The sequence below is a fragment of the Strix aluco genome, chromosome 19 (genome assembly GCF_031877795.1).
Source record: "Strix aluco isolate bStrAlu1 chromosome 19, bStrAlu1.hap1, whole genome shotgun sequence".
Taxonomy (NCBI): Eukaryota; Metazoa; Chordata; class Aves; order Strigiformes; family Strigidae; genus Strix; species Strix aluco.
This window is the reverse complement of record NC_133949.1, coordinates 15,046,021-15,059,898: the sequence shown is the minus strand read 5'-3', so window position 1 is coordinate 15,059,898 and position 13,878 is coordinate 15,046,021.

Genomic DNA, 13,878 nt, shown 5'->3' with positions numbered 1-13,878 from the left:
GCATCTTCAAAGCAAGGCAGCATTTTGTTCCTCCTCAGCCCCTTTCATCCAGAGATCCAAAGCACTTCCTGCCGTTCTTTCACCACCTTTTGATGGGTGGGGGATTCCTCTCTTTTATCTTGAAAAAACGCGCTTGAACGGGGCTGCGGGCTCCAAACTCTCCCGAGCGCCCGCGGTGGAGTTGGAGCCACATCCCTGTGCCCTCATCCCTGAGCCACATCCCTGTCCTCTCTCCAGGATGGCGACTGGGTAGCACAGCACCCGTCCACCGATGGGTGCTAAGGGGAGATGAGCACCCCGGAGGGATGCAGCACCCAGGGCCGGGCTCAGCATCACTGGCTGGGCACCGGGCTTGAGCCGCCGGCGACCCCCCCGCAGCACCGCGGGGCTGGGGGCACAGGCAGCTGCTGGGGCATTAATAACCCGGCGCTGACAGCACACGCCGGTCCAAAGGACACGCGTCCGAGCTGTCAATATTGGTAGTCGTGACACTGTGTAAATGCAACCTCTCCGCTTTACGCCGCGCTGGCCCTATCGATCCGCACGTGCGGCAGCGCCGGGAGCTCCCAGGAGCAGGACGGCAGTAGGTCAGACAGAGGAAGGTCACCAACACGGCCCAGCCCCGGTGAGAACTGTAACCCTTTGCTGCACCAGCCCAACCCAGGGTCCTCCCGGCGGCTCGCGGTGTAAAGCCCTGGCTCTGCACATCCCCCTGCACGTCGCAGTTTGCATCAATCAAAATAAAACTAGGTCCCAAATGCAGCCCATAGCGAGCGGGGAGATGAAGGTATTCCACCCCGAGCCTTCGGAGACGGTGCTGAACAATGCTCTGCCATTAGCAATCAGCATATCGGCGCGGCATCGCGGCCCGCTTCATAGAAAATCAAGAGGCAAAATAATTGAGTCAATAGCGATACGAAAGGATTGCTCCTTCAGCCCTATTCTTGTGCTAACAATTCTTCGGCAGGGCTGAAAATTCAAAAGCTCGAGGAATCAGAAAAGAATTGATTTGATTCAGAGCTTCAGCCCGGGCTGTATTTAACACATCATTTTTCTTGCTCTACATATAATAGAAACTGTTTGAAGGCAGAAGGGCTGCCTTCTGCGGCGGGGAGGCAGGGGAGAGCAGGAAGCTCAGGGGCAGGAGAATATTCTCGATTTGCTGCTTTTCAAAGAGCGGCTGGACCCACGCCATCCCCGCAGACTGCTGACAGACCCCGGGGGCCCTCCCCACGCCATGACACCCCCGGGCTCCAATCCCCCCGCCAAGCATCCCCCCAGGCGCCAGCATCTGCCGAGTCCAGCTGGGCTGGTGGGTAAAACGGGACCAGAGAAAATGAAGGGAAGCAACTAGTGATGCGGATCGGTGCTCCGTGTCCTCTCTGCTTCACCGGAGCTGCCGTCGCCTCCATCCATCAGGCTCAAGGGCAGCTGCTGCAGTTTGAGGGCACAGGACACAGGGACGGGGACACCTCCCCTTGCAGGAAGGCAGAAGGTGCCTTTTAGATCCCTCCCTCACCCAGGCCCTGGCACCGGGTCGCAAACACCTTCCTCCCACAATCAAGTGGCAACAAGCAAAGATGCACCAATTCCTACCCAAAGGGGTGGGGACGCATCTACCATCGGCACGAGCACGAGCTCCCCGGCAGCTCCCAGGGTGCTGCAGTGCCGTGTCAGCGCCCATTTTCCGCTCCCCTCCCAATCTCCCACCTCCCCGACAGCAGCAGCTGTTGCCAGCACCATGACAGAGCAGCCAGTCTTACATCAGGACAAACCAGGCTTTATTTAACACCCCCGAGGAAGGAGCTGCAGAGCACCTCTCTGCCCAGGAGGGCTGGGGCGGGTACTGCCCGCCACCCTGCAGCATCCCACAGGAGCACGGCACACCACGCCTCGCTCCCCAGAAGAGCTCTCAGAGTTCAACCCTTGGTGCTGGGAAGTATCTCTGACAATCATCTACTTTTTGGCAAACACCCAAATATATTTTGATGACATCTGAAATTTTTTTTTGGAAGACCCTCTCCCCCTGTTTTTTTGTCTATGAAAAGGGGCAGGAAAAGACGGCATCTCGCTCCAGCATCCCACCCGCACTCCAGTTACAACAAAGATGAACCAGCAAGTGCACGATTGCCCTGGATTCCAGCAAACGGGATGGCAGTGACCATTGGAGAAGTCCAGTGACAAGAACGACCCCACAGTCCCCTACCCAAGGCTCTGCGCATACAAAACACACACAAACACCTTGGAGAAGACACTAAAACATCGGCAACACGGAAACAGTTCAGAGCATCCAGTCTTAATCACTTTCAGAAAAATCTAAATTAACTGCAGAATAAAAACCAGCATCAAACACCCTGGGCAGGCAAAGGGGCGAGCGCTGAGACCAAACCAGCAAAGTGCGTTTCTCCGCTCACGTAGCGCGTGTTTCTCTCCCCATGTAGCACATAAAGGTCTTTAAATTCTCCGTGCAGGAGCTCCTGCACCTTTAAGGCCGCTACAGCCCCGGTGCAGCGCGGCTGCTGACACAGCGGGGACACCCAAACCACCACCCAGGCAGCTGATTTGATGTGTTGACGAGCAAGTCATGTTGCTATAATAAGAAGTGTTTATTTGAATAATAAGGTCAGAGAGTTAAGTAGTTGGTATTCCACTCGTATGAAGCAGTTTGCACAGTGTCACTAATAATTAAAGGGGTTTTTTGACTAATCTAGTTGCTCTTCCTAAATATACTCTACTCTGTTCAAGAAACTCATCAAAGCAGCGAAGTGATCTTCGAGGTTATTAATCTCCTTTGCTCCACAGCTGGAGCAAATTTATTTGCTTGAATTAGCATGTAATAAACTTATAATAAAGCTGCCATATCCCTTGCTTTAGAGATATAGTTTGTATAATGGGTAGTTAAATCTAGGTAATGTAGCAATAGTCTTTAGGCTCTGAGATCAGAGGAAAGGAAAAAAAAGCAGCGTATTGCTGTGTTATCGCCAGCGCTGGAGTGGCGATGGGATTTCTTCCAGGTCAGGCTGCCAGGAAAAGTCAGCCTTGTTAGAGCCCACCAGAGGGAGAAGTGGGGAGAGTTTTTTTCCTAGTGGGAATTCCTGGCTTTGGCACCAAGGCAGCATCACTCCAGCCCGCATCGCCGGACGCTCTGGGCACTGACAGAAGCTGCTGGACCCCAGCAGTGACCCCCAGAGAAACGCAGCTTGGTGACACTGCGAGCCCAGCCGCATGTCCCAGCACCCGCTGCGCCTCCTCCCAGCCAGAGAAACAGGAATATTCGAAAGCTATTTAGCAACTCTCTCAATATTGCAAAGGAGGGATCCCCTGCAAACAGGCAGGTACCTTCCCCAGCTGCAAAAGGAGAATTAACCCCCAAAAAGTCCCCTCAGGGCTGGCAGCGAGGGGCAAAGCCCTGGGCACAGCACCCACCACGCCGAGACCTGGCCAGGAGCAGCAGCGGGTGCTGGGTTGGCCCCAAACCCGCTAACGCCGGCAGGACGCGTGGGGCTGAAACATTCTGAATTGGGCTGGACTTGGCACAGGGTGTCTAAGTAAGAGGAATTAATTTGCTTCAGTTCACTAAGTTGAGCTTTTATAGGTTGCAGTTTCCCTCAAACAATAAATCCTCTCGCTTCTTCTCCCTGCGTAACACTTGCTGCAGGATCCTTCAATAATAAGGAAGGGGCAGATGTAGACTAATGTGGGTGGATATCAAAGTTCAGCTGCACAGGGAAGGTTGGCCCCCACCCTTTCTCCTCAAAGGGTATTATTCACAGAGCCTCGGCAGTAAATAATTTCTCTCTCTCCATTTTAGCTCTTTTCGGTTTTCGCTAGAGCTGCTCTGTGCTCGAGAAGGGCCTGGGCATTAGCCAGAGGTGTCAGAGGTGTTAGACAAGGTATTAAGGAGGTGTCAATTTTGAAATAGCTGGGATTACAGTAAAGTCTAAATAAGGTGTAAAATAAAACCAAAGGTGATAAAGTCGTTGATAAGAAAAGCTGGAGAAAAATAGGAGTGCAATTATTTTTCATCCTGGTTGTTCACTCTCGCAGTGCATTATCTGTGGCTTTGCAAAGACTTAAGTAAGATTTTTTTCCAGTATATGGCATTCTCTCCCGGCAGCGCTGCGGCTCGCCGGCACCTCCGCACAAACCCACGGGCAGTGGGCAGGAGCACCACATGCCAAGGAGAGGCTAAGGGGCTGCGGTTCCCCCGTAAGCCCTGCTGGGTTTTTGGAGGAGGCTGCTCGAACTGGGCTAGTCCTGGCTTTCCTAGACAGTTCTCCAGCCAGGCATGTGGTGTCCGACGGTGTATGAAATAAGCACAAGAAATTCCCACATTCACTTCACCAGACCCCGACTGCCACATCCACACATTCACAGATTGTCTAAGGTTTGAAACAAACACTCATTCCAGGCAGATTTCCCTGCTTTTTAGGTCTTAGAAGAGATCCCCTCCACATCGGCTGGCCGCGATCCCGCAGGGAGCAAAGCCCAGCACTTACCCAGTGATTTCAGGCCGTATTTTTGCACTCTATCATCTATTTTCCTGTACAAGGCTCCTGTGGATGATCAGTTGGAATTGCTGATGTTTCTCCTCGCTCCTCCTAATTAACACATTTTAAATTCATAGCTTTTAAAATAATAAGTACTGGAGCATCTGTTCATGATATTCTCCAGGACAGATGCCCCTTCTCAAACACCATATGAGTTTCAAGAAGCGTCGAATTCCCCTTTCCCTCCCCACGTATCAGTGTTACCCCGGGGAAGGTCTCTGGTATTTTGCACTTCTCCATAGCCTGATGCTCCCCCGAGGAGCAGGGCGATGCCCACCCAAAAATAACATTTATGAGCTTCTGCAGAGCCGCCGAGGCCAGGGAGGCACCGGGACCACGTGCCTCCTCCCACTCTCCAAGTGTCAGGAGGTTTCACGAACCACGCGCCTGCTTTTACGGCTTTGCTGACACCCTTTTCTACCCAGAATTTAAATATACCACCAGGATCTTTCAATGTCTGTTTGTAAGACCGTTGCCCCGAGCCCTGGCAGAGGCAGCTCCACAGCCTGACCTGCTCTCTGCTTCCTCACCCCTCAGCATGAAATGGAAACGTTTCAGCGCATCTCGGGAAGGCTCAGCATCTTCACAGAGGTTTATGTTCTTAAGAGAGAGAGGCACCAGGATGCAGAGCTGTGTTAAATGCTTGCCTTGCCCCAGGGCTCGGCCGGAGGGATGCTGGAAGGGCTTAACTGGTAAAGTGAAGAAAAGCATCTACTATAAATATTGCCACAGCAAAGCTCAAGAAGATGCAGGGAAGTCAAACACTCCATCACCGAAGGGTTTTACCTTGGTTTTGCCCACTGAAGGCCAAGTGCAGGGCTGACCTTGCTGCTCCAGCACTCTCCCAACGTTGAGGACGGGCATCCAGTGGCAGCATCGGATCCACAAACCGACCCTGCAGCACAATGCACAGTATTGCAGAAGGGGGGGAATGTCTGAAGGAGAAACAAAAATTACTGAGTTACTGCATGTCAAAGAGCAATTATTTTGTTTCCATGCCAGCTCTGGCACCTGAAGTCCCCTCTTTATTAAGAGTGCTCAGCCTGTTGCAGTTCGGCTCCATCAGCCTCTCCTTTTGGGGTGCTTCAGATGCCCTCGTTGGGGTGGGCTCGGGTGATGCAGCCCCACAGGGACCCACCAAGGGTGGGTCGTGTCCACCACCAGCCCAGGGACCTGCTCAGCTCCTGGGGACCGTGGCTGTGCTCACATCAGCCCTGGGTCAAGACACACATCTCAGAGCACCCCGCGTTTGCCATTGCAGTGGCGAGGGATCCAGCACTTGGGGCTGAGCATCTCGTCATGTCAGAGCTACCCCAGCCCCGAGGAGCTCACCAGCCAAGGAGAAGATGCCCAAGCACGGGTTTCACCACACCCTGCCCACCAACGGTCAACAAATTTGATTTCACAGCAGCTGGAAGATGACTCGCACTTATCCACCTGCCACAGTCTTGCTCTTTGACCTCAGAAAAACCACATCACCTCCAACTCTTCGGCGTCTGAGCCAGCACCCTTCATCCTCAATCAGAGGAAGGACAGAGCCCTCAGAAGGACAGAGCCCTCACAATCCCTGACCTTACCAGGGAGCTGCCCACCCCCCAGCTGCCTCCCCGCCAGCCTCCTCCTCCTCCTCCTCCTGTCCTTATCCAGGGATCCAAGGGGCCGTGCTGCAGAGGCTGACAGGTTTTGGAGGCTTTTGACCTTTGCAGGACATGTCCTGTCGCGCAGTGGAGAGCACAGCCCTCGGCACTGGTATTGTCCAGGCTGGGAAAATACAGGTATTTGAAGAGGAGGGTGTTGGTGAGGGCCGGGTTGTGCCTGGCTGTCAAACCCAGCTGTCACAGCAAAGGGACTCACCTTCTCCAGCAAGAAAACATCAATCATCCTGACAGCCCTTAATCAGGCAGAAGGAGCCTGCTCAGAGGCTCGACAGAGGATGGAGGGCTCGTGGTTCCCCCCGCCCCCCCCGAAGGCAGGCAGCAAATCGTGTAGGGGGAAAAAAATAATGCAAGAAATGATTCTGGATGGCAAATCAACAAATTAGCCTTGATTACTATCCGGGTCTCAAAACCTTCTTTTTCTCATGCTCGTCAGCTCTATCTGTTGAACCATTTTGCTCCTGCAGTGTTTATTCCTGTGCTGAGCGGCTGGAGCTTGGAGCAGTATCCCATGGGGGGACCAGCCCTGGGGTCCCAGGCAGGGGGTCCCCACAGTGCTCCCAGGGGACCCTCCTCCAGCAGCTGGGGGCTCAGCAGGGCCACCCGCAAGGACAGAGGTGCCTTTTCAGGAACCGAAATGGTGCAGGAGGATGCGGTGCCAAGATTCCCCGGCTCTGGGCTTTGAAACCAGCAGCACTTTGTGCAAGATACAAACCAAAATAAGGGTTTTTTTCCAGTAAAAATCCAGAGGAATCATTCTGGCAAGGAAAAAAAAATAATTATTTAAAAACGTGTTCATCTGCAATTCTTCCACTGCCTTGAAATGTTATTAACTGATTGGGTTTCATCACATCTTACTTTGCTGCCGCGGAGGCTGATTGTCCTGTATTTGCATTTCTCTCGGACAAGCAGCTCCACCAAGCCCCCACGCTCCCGGTCCCCCTCGCAGTGGGCACAGGGCCATGCTCCCCAGCCCGAGCCCTGGGATGGCAGCGGGAGCTTTGCTCCGTCCTGCCACAGCTGAGCCATCAGGAATAGCTCCAGAAGGACTCCCGGGGTCTGTGGCCATCGGGGGGGACTGTCCCCTGGGCTGCCCCCTCACTTGCAGCCCAGCAGCTGGGAAGCAACAGCATTCCAGATGTGAACTTTTTGGAGTTAATGTGGTTTTATTCTTTTAAATGGCACAAAACTTCCAGGCAGGCTGACATCAGCTGTGAAGGCATTTTAAAAAATGGATGAATACAACCAATAGATGGATGTGCTGGTCAAGTACAACCGGGGCGAGATCAGGTACATGAGCTTGGCGTACCTTCCCTCGTTATAGTCTTCATTAATAATGTCTTTACTCTGAGATTATTTCCGCCGTCGCAGCTTTGCAATATACGCCACAACGCAGCGCACCGCATCCTGCTGCTATTTCAATCTTCTTACAGAACAAGCAGCAAAATAAGTGAGATTAAAAACCAACAGCAACGAACAGCCGTCAGTTTATTAGCGGGGAGGGGAGTTATTAAAGCACATGTTAATCACTAAGACCCCAGGCGGGGGGGGTGGGAGAGGGGATGCGAGCAGAGGCTCCGCCAGCCCCACAGGCACCCAGCACCCCCCGGGACCAGCCCCGAGCTGTGACATTAAGTAACGTGAGCAGCCCGTGGTGGGTGCCCCAGGTCTGATGGGACCGTGCAGCCCAAACCCAACGCCCCCCCCTGCACTGCACCCCCTGGCCCCAGCAGCTTCTGCTGCAGCCCCAGAGGAAAGATCAGACGCATCATGTCTTCGCCCCACTGGTCCATCAGACCCCACGTCCCGTTCCAACTCCAGACCCGCAGATGGGACGTGTTTGTGCACGGGGACACAGGTGCCAGTGGGGCAGGGACAGAGTCCAGCCCTTTCTCAGCATGGTGCACGGTCCCTCTTGCCACCCAGAGCCATCACCACAACCTCTTACCAGGGAAACCAGCATTTTACAGAGCGAGGGCAATGGGAGAAGTGTCTCCTCTGCCAGGGCAGCAGCAACGTGTTGCAAGTGCTGCTTTTCAGTGCTTAGGGTGGCGTGAGCTCACTGAGACATCACAGCTCCTCTCCCCGGTGTCCCCAGGGGTGCCACTTCCATCACCCGCCACTGGAAACTGCCTCGGCTTTGTCAAGAGGTGCTGCGAAAAAAAAACCCCACAAGTTACTATTAAAAAGGCCGATGAAGGGACTTGTCTGGCCAGGTTTGCACTAGCCAGGTCTTACGCGCTCCATCGCGGCACACGTGTGACCCGCCGCGGGCCGGGGTTGTCACCCAGCGCGTCCCCAGCACTCCCCACCCTGGCACACGCAGGCGGTGGAGGGAAGCGGCGATATTAAGTGGCTGATTTACATAGTAATCTGCGAGGGGAGAGATGCGCAGGGCCGCAGCTCAGCCTTAATCATAACACTTGTCATATTTGTGCTTCAATTGGAGGGGGGAGGAGAAGGGGAAATAAGTCCTTATTTTTTTTGCACATGCTATTTTGTATGAAAGCAGGGAGCTGCCGCAGCAAATCAGACCGCACGGCCCCCACCGATGGCTGGATCCCAACATGCCCCCCCGGCACCACGGCTGCATGCGGGGCCAACGCCTGTGGCGGGGTCTCATCCTGCTGCTCCGGGTCAGCATCCGTATCCCCCGGGCACCCCCAGCCCCCCGGGGCAGAGGGGCAGGGCAGCCCAGCCCAGGGTATGTACACAGCGAGGGGGGGCTGCGGGGTTGAGCAGAAAAATCACCAACATCAAAGTTTTCAAAAACTCAGGGCCAGGTGGCTGAGGTTGCACCCATGGGTGCCCCCACTCTCCTTACCAACATCTCACCAATTGTTTCAGCAACATATTTCCACTTTTTTTTTTTTATATATAAAACCATTCATATTTATGAACAGCTCTGTCACTACCATACGTTGTGCTCCTTTCCCATATATGAAACAAGCTGTTTTCAAGCTTTTTAATGATACAAAATTGAGCAAAGTCTTAGTAGAACAATTAGATAAAGGAGAGGAAGGGAGATCATTTCTCCCCATCATATAAGTTGTTGCAAGAGTTTTCTTCTCCTTGCAAGGACTGCAGAGATGGGTTAAATTTGGGGCCAGATCTGTGGTCACGCCAGAGGAAGGGAATAAATCTGCTCACCACCCCCAGCACTGCCAGCCCTGCGCTGAAAGCCTGAAGTCACCCCTGGGCTCTGCGATGCTGAGCTAAAAAGCAATAAATTTAGGAGCTGCTGTTTAGCCTTTCTAACCGTGAGCCGCCTGGGGAAGGGGTTCAGAGCTGGCTCGGCCATCGCGGGTGAAATCCGAATTTCAGGCGAAGCGCGGCAGCTACCAAACCCGGGGGAGCCGGGAGGCAGCGGGCACCTGCGGGATCAGCAGGGCGGGAGCCACCACCTCATCCTGCTTCTGGCCCTTAACGATCTGGGCCGTGCAGTTTCTTTTTCTCATTTAAGCTTGAATTGATTTTACGCAGAGAAGTGCACGGGGAGCTCTGGCTGCACGCACGCCCCCTTGGACGCTCTGGTTTCGGTGGAGCCATCCTTTACCGCTCCAGCCCATAAACCGAACAGTCCCCGCGCTCAATCCCATGGCCCAGTCGCTCTCCTGATTGCTGCATTCGCCACCTGAATCAACGCCGATCAGCTATTTCGAACCTGTCAGCTCTTATTAATGTAGCTCACAGCACGAGCAAACCAAGATAAAACAGCAATTTCATTAGTCCCCATGTGCGTGCGTACTGTGCCCATGCAGAACGTCCCGCCCCGGCCCCGCTGCGTCGGGAGATTAATAGATCACAGTGAGAATTTGGGGTGGGGGAGAGGACCCCTCCCAAGGGCTGGAACAGCAGCACCCCCGAGCAGGCAAGCAGCACAGCTCCGGGGACTTCCGCAGAGCCCCTGAGCCTGGTGTAGGGCGTGGAGTCTCGCCCAGTTTAAATATTAACCTCCCTAAACTGGTGTGCACCCATGCTGTGGGGGGACACCCCACCAGCCTGCAGCACCCCGGCATGACCCGGGCACACCCCAAGACTCCACTTCCCAAAACGGCTCTGGCTCTTGGACCCCGGTAAAAGGGTGAACCCCAAAAGGGAGCCGAGCTGCATCGCCACCGTGCCCAGCACCGGCTGCCTGAGCCCCGCCAGCCCAGCCCGGCACTGGACGAGCAGGCGGGGTATGAATATTGAGCATAAACAAACAAAACAATGGAAAAGTCAACAGTTTAGGGGAAGAGAGCAGGCCCCGCAGTCCTAAGGATTATTTTAAGTGAACGAAATGCCATCTCTCTAAATAATCAAACTCTACTGCTGCGACTCAGAAATTGCCACCTACGGCTAATGCTCCAATTTTAAACGCATCCTCAAGTCAATCTTTGTAAATTCCACATTAAATATTGATCAACCCCGGAGAGGGCTAATACCGTGTGTTTAGCATAGATGTGCCAAATTCAAACAGCAGCAGTGGAGCCCCCAGATTTGCCCACATCCTGTCCCAGGCCACGGTGTTGGTCACAGCAATTGCTCCGCACCAGGGAGGTGGTGAGTGAGGGCAGAGAGGGGTTCGACGCCACGAGTGGGACCCCAGTCCTGGCCCAGCAGCTCTGCATTTAATTGGTTTTCATAGAATAATGACGACAATAGCAATAACAAGAAAAATACCATCCGGGGGATGGAAAAGACAGGGATCACCACAGGCAAGCAGAGAAGAAATTACCAATGTGTTCATCACGCTGCCAGACAAGAGCAGAAGCCTCTCAGGCCAGCGACCGGGAGCACCCACAGATCCTGTCCCAATGGGAGACCACCCTGCCCGGCAGCCCAGAGCAAGGTGCTGTAACCAGAGGACAGGACCAGCAGCTTTGACATTGCTCCTGGTTTTAACTCTTGGGGTCGGGGCTGCACGGGACCCTCAGGACCTTCCCGGAGGTGTGTGCAGTTGGAGAGCCAGCGTCCCCTCCTGCCAAACCCCCGCCGGGCGCATCATCCCGCGCTCAGGCGCACACTGGCTCTCTTCTCCCAGACCGCAGCCTTACCCTCAGCCCTGAGCTAGAAGACCACGGAGGTTTCCACCACCTCTGAATTTAAGAGACTTTATTTCCCCTGCATTTTTGAGGATTTTCTTACCTTCTTCAAAGCCAGCACCCACAGCCACTGAAAATATCGCTGCAATGGAAATACAAATATTAATATATGTGCACACACAGCCACTGTGTGCAAACATTAATAACTCGGTGAGCCCAGCCGTCGAGGCTGTCTTCACGGGCAACGAGAACATCAGAAACGCTGTGCTGGACTGAACCCACCGCCGGTCTAGTCCAGAAGTTGGACTTACCAAGGACAAGCCAAATTCAGTGAGGGCAACAAAGAAACTTCTGCTGATCCCAGCAGGACGGAGATGATGCCTGTATAAAATTCACCATCCCATCTGAAGCCTCTAGAAAGAGAATTAGTGTCATTTTTCCTTTTACTTCTTTAGATACCACCTAGCACCGAGCCCGCCATCAGGCCCTGTGAATCTCACTGGTTGGGTTGTTCCGAGGGTTGCTGCAGCCCCAAGCACAGCGCCTGCAGGGCCACCAAACAGCCCCATTTTCCTGCAGGTTACGCAGGGATGTTGCCAGCTGCGTGAGGCTGGATGACCATGATGAGGCATTTTGGGGATGCTTCATCCCACCAGGTTCCCAAATTCACACCAGAACCGGGAGGCTCACAAAGGTGAGGTCTGAGCCGCAAACATTTCCAGTGATGCCATCCAGGAGGGGTTGTTGGGAAACGATCCTTTTTATTTCTGAATCCCCAAACATCACCCGTATATATGCCTGGGGTATTATGAAAATCGTACTTGAAACCCAGATTCAAACTCCATTTCCCAACAACTCATACAAAATTTTCATTACAGATTACTGCCCTGTAGTGGAACAGAGGGCAACTTTATTATAAGACACAGCACAGCAGCCTGGCAGCAGGAGAATGAGCCAGTCGACAGCTACAGATATTCCTCTGTGAGATACGGCAGAGTGCTGGAAATGAAACAGATTATATAAAAAAAAGTAATTCAGAGCAATTTCTAGTAAAGAGTCAAAGAACCATATAATTCAACATTTATATAGACAAGGCTTCAAGGGAACTCTAGAAAAAAATGGGCTGGATGTAATGGTAAGAAACTCTGGCTTGAATTTTCCCCCTTTTTTAATTTCTTGTTTAATCGGCCCTTCTGGTTTGTGCCACCCTTGGCCTCCAGCAGCACTGTACAGGAAAGGTCCCAGCTCCCAATGCCTGTGTGACTGCTGCTTCCTCCCCGTCACTCCCTACCTGACACAGGGGCAGGTCCTGCGTTTCCTAATGACTTTTGCCAGCCAGGCAGCGATGTCTTTGTGTACAAACCAGGGATGGTGGGGTATGATCTTCCCCAAATGTGCCCACATGCAATTTTCTTCTTCCTCATCTTCCCTCCCTCATTTATCGTGCTATAAAAAGAACAGAAGAAAAGACAATCCTTTTTCTCCGTGATTAATTAAGGCCGAAACGGGACCCTGAGGCACAGAGCAGCGGCGATACCTGTATCATTTCCAAGGTGCTGCAGCTGCGACAACGTGCTGCAGCCCCGTGACTTTCCCCCACTGTCGTTTGTCATCGCCTGACACTGATAAAGAGCTTCTCCAGTGCTGTGTCTTTGCGAGGGAACATATCCATATCAAAGCTGCTTGGATCATCCTTTTGCAAACTATCTGCTGCATTTTCTGGCCTAGTTTCCTTTCCAATCTCAAACTCTTGTTCTTTCCCTCCATCAGCCCCCACACCGGTGTGCACCTCCCCAGCCTGCCCCGGACCTCTGACACTCCTCCAGCGCTTAAAGGCTCTTGGGAAACAGTACGGGGTCACTCAGCTTCCCCGCTGCTCAGCTGACACCTTTGCAAACTCAGATTAACGCAGCGCGTCAGCCCTAAACACGCTCCTCCTGTGTTTTAACTGCAGCGTGCAGGATGCCTCTGGGGCATCCGAGTGCTCACCGCCCGCGGTGGGACGCGACACGCTCCGCTCTCCATACATCGCACACAGCTCCTACAAGTCCACCATGATGGAGGCTGGCGTGAGGACCACAGCCTGTGAGCTTCTCCTTCTCTGCGGCAGCGGGGAGAGCAGCAGTTTGACACGGAGCAGAAAACAACTGGCCCAAGCAGAGCAGCTCTGTCGCCCTCCCTTGGAGTTACAGTGGGTAACTCTGGGTGAGAGCTCCTCGTAGCCCAGGAGAAGATGAGGTGTGCATACCAGCGTTCAACGCGCCACGAGCAGCTCGGCGGGCAGCCGCTCGCAGCAATTCGTGTTTCACGGGTCCAGGCGTCTCCGTCCAGCTCAGCTGGGTGACATGGGATGCTGAAAGCTCCTGTGATGAGTCAGGAGCCAGCGGGGATTTCTGGTCAAGCAGCAAGGTTACACCACATGATCCGCTGGAAGAGTTACAGATGCTCTCTGGATAATATTAATATTCTATAATTATTATTCATCTGCTTACACCAGGCTCAGACTGCCGAGGGCTCCCTGCCCACTTAACCTTGGGGTGATGGATGCTCTGCTCTGGTGCCTACAGCCCCAGGTGGGTGGCTGGAGATTGGGGCTCCATTCCCAGGTAGGCACATCCTTCAACTTCTTTTGGGCCTCAACAACTC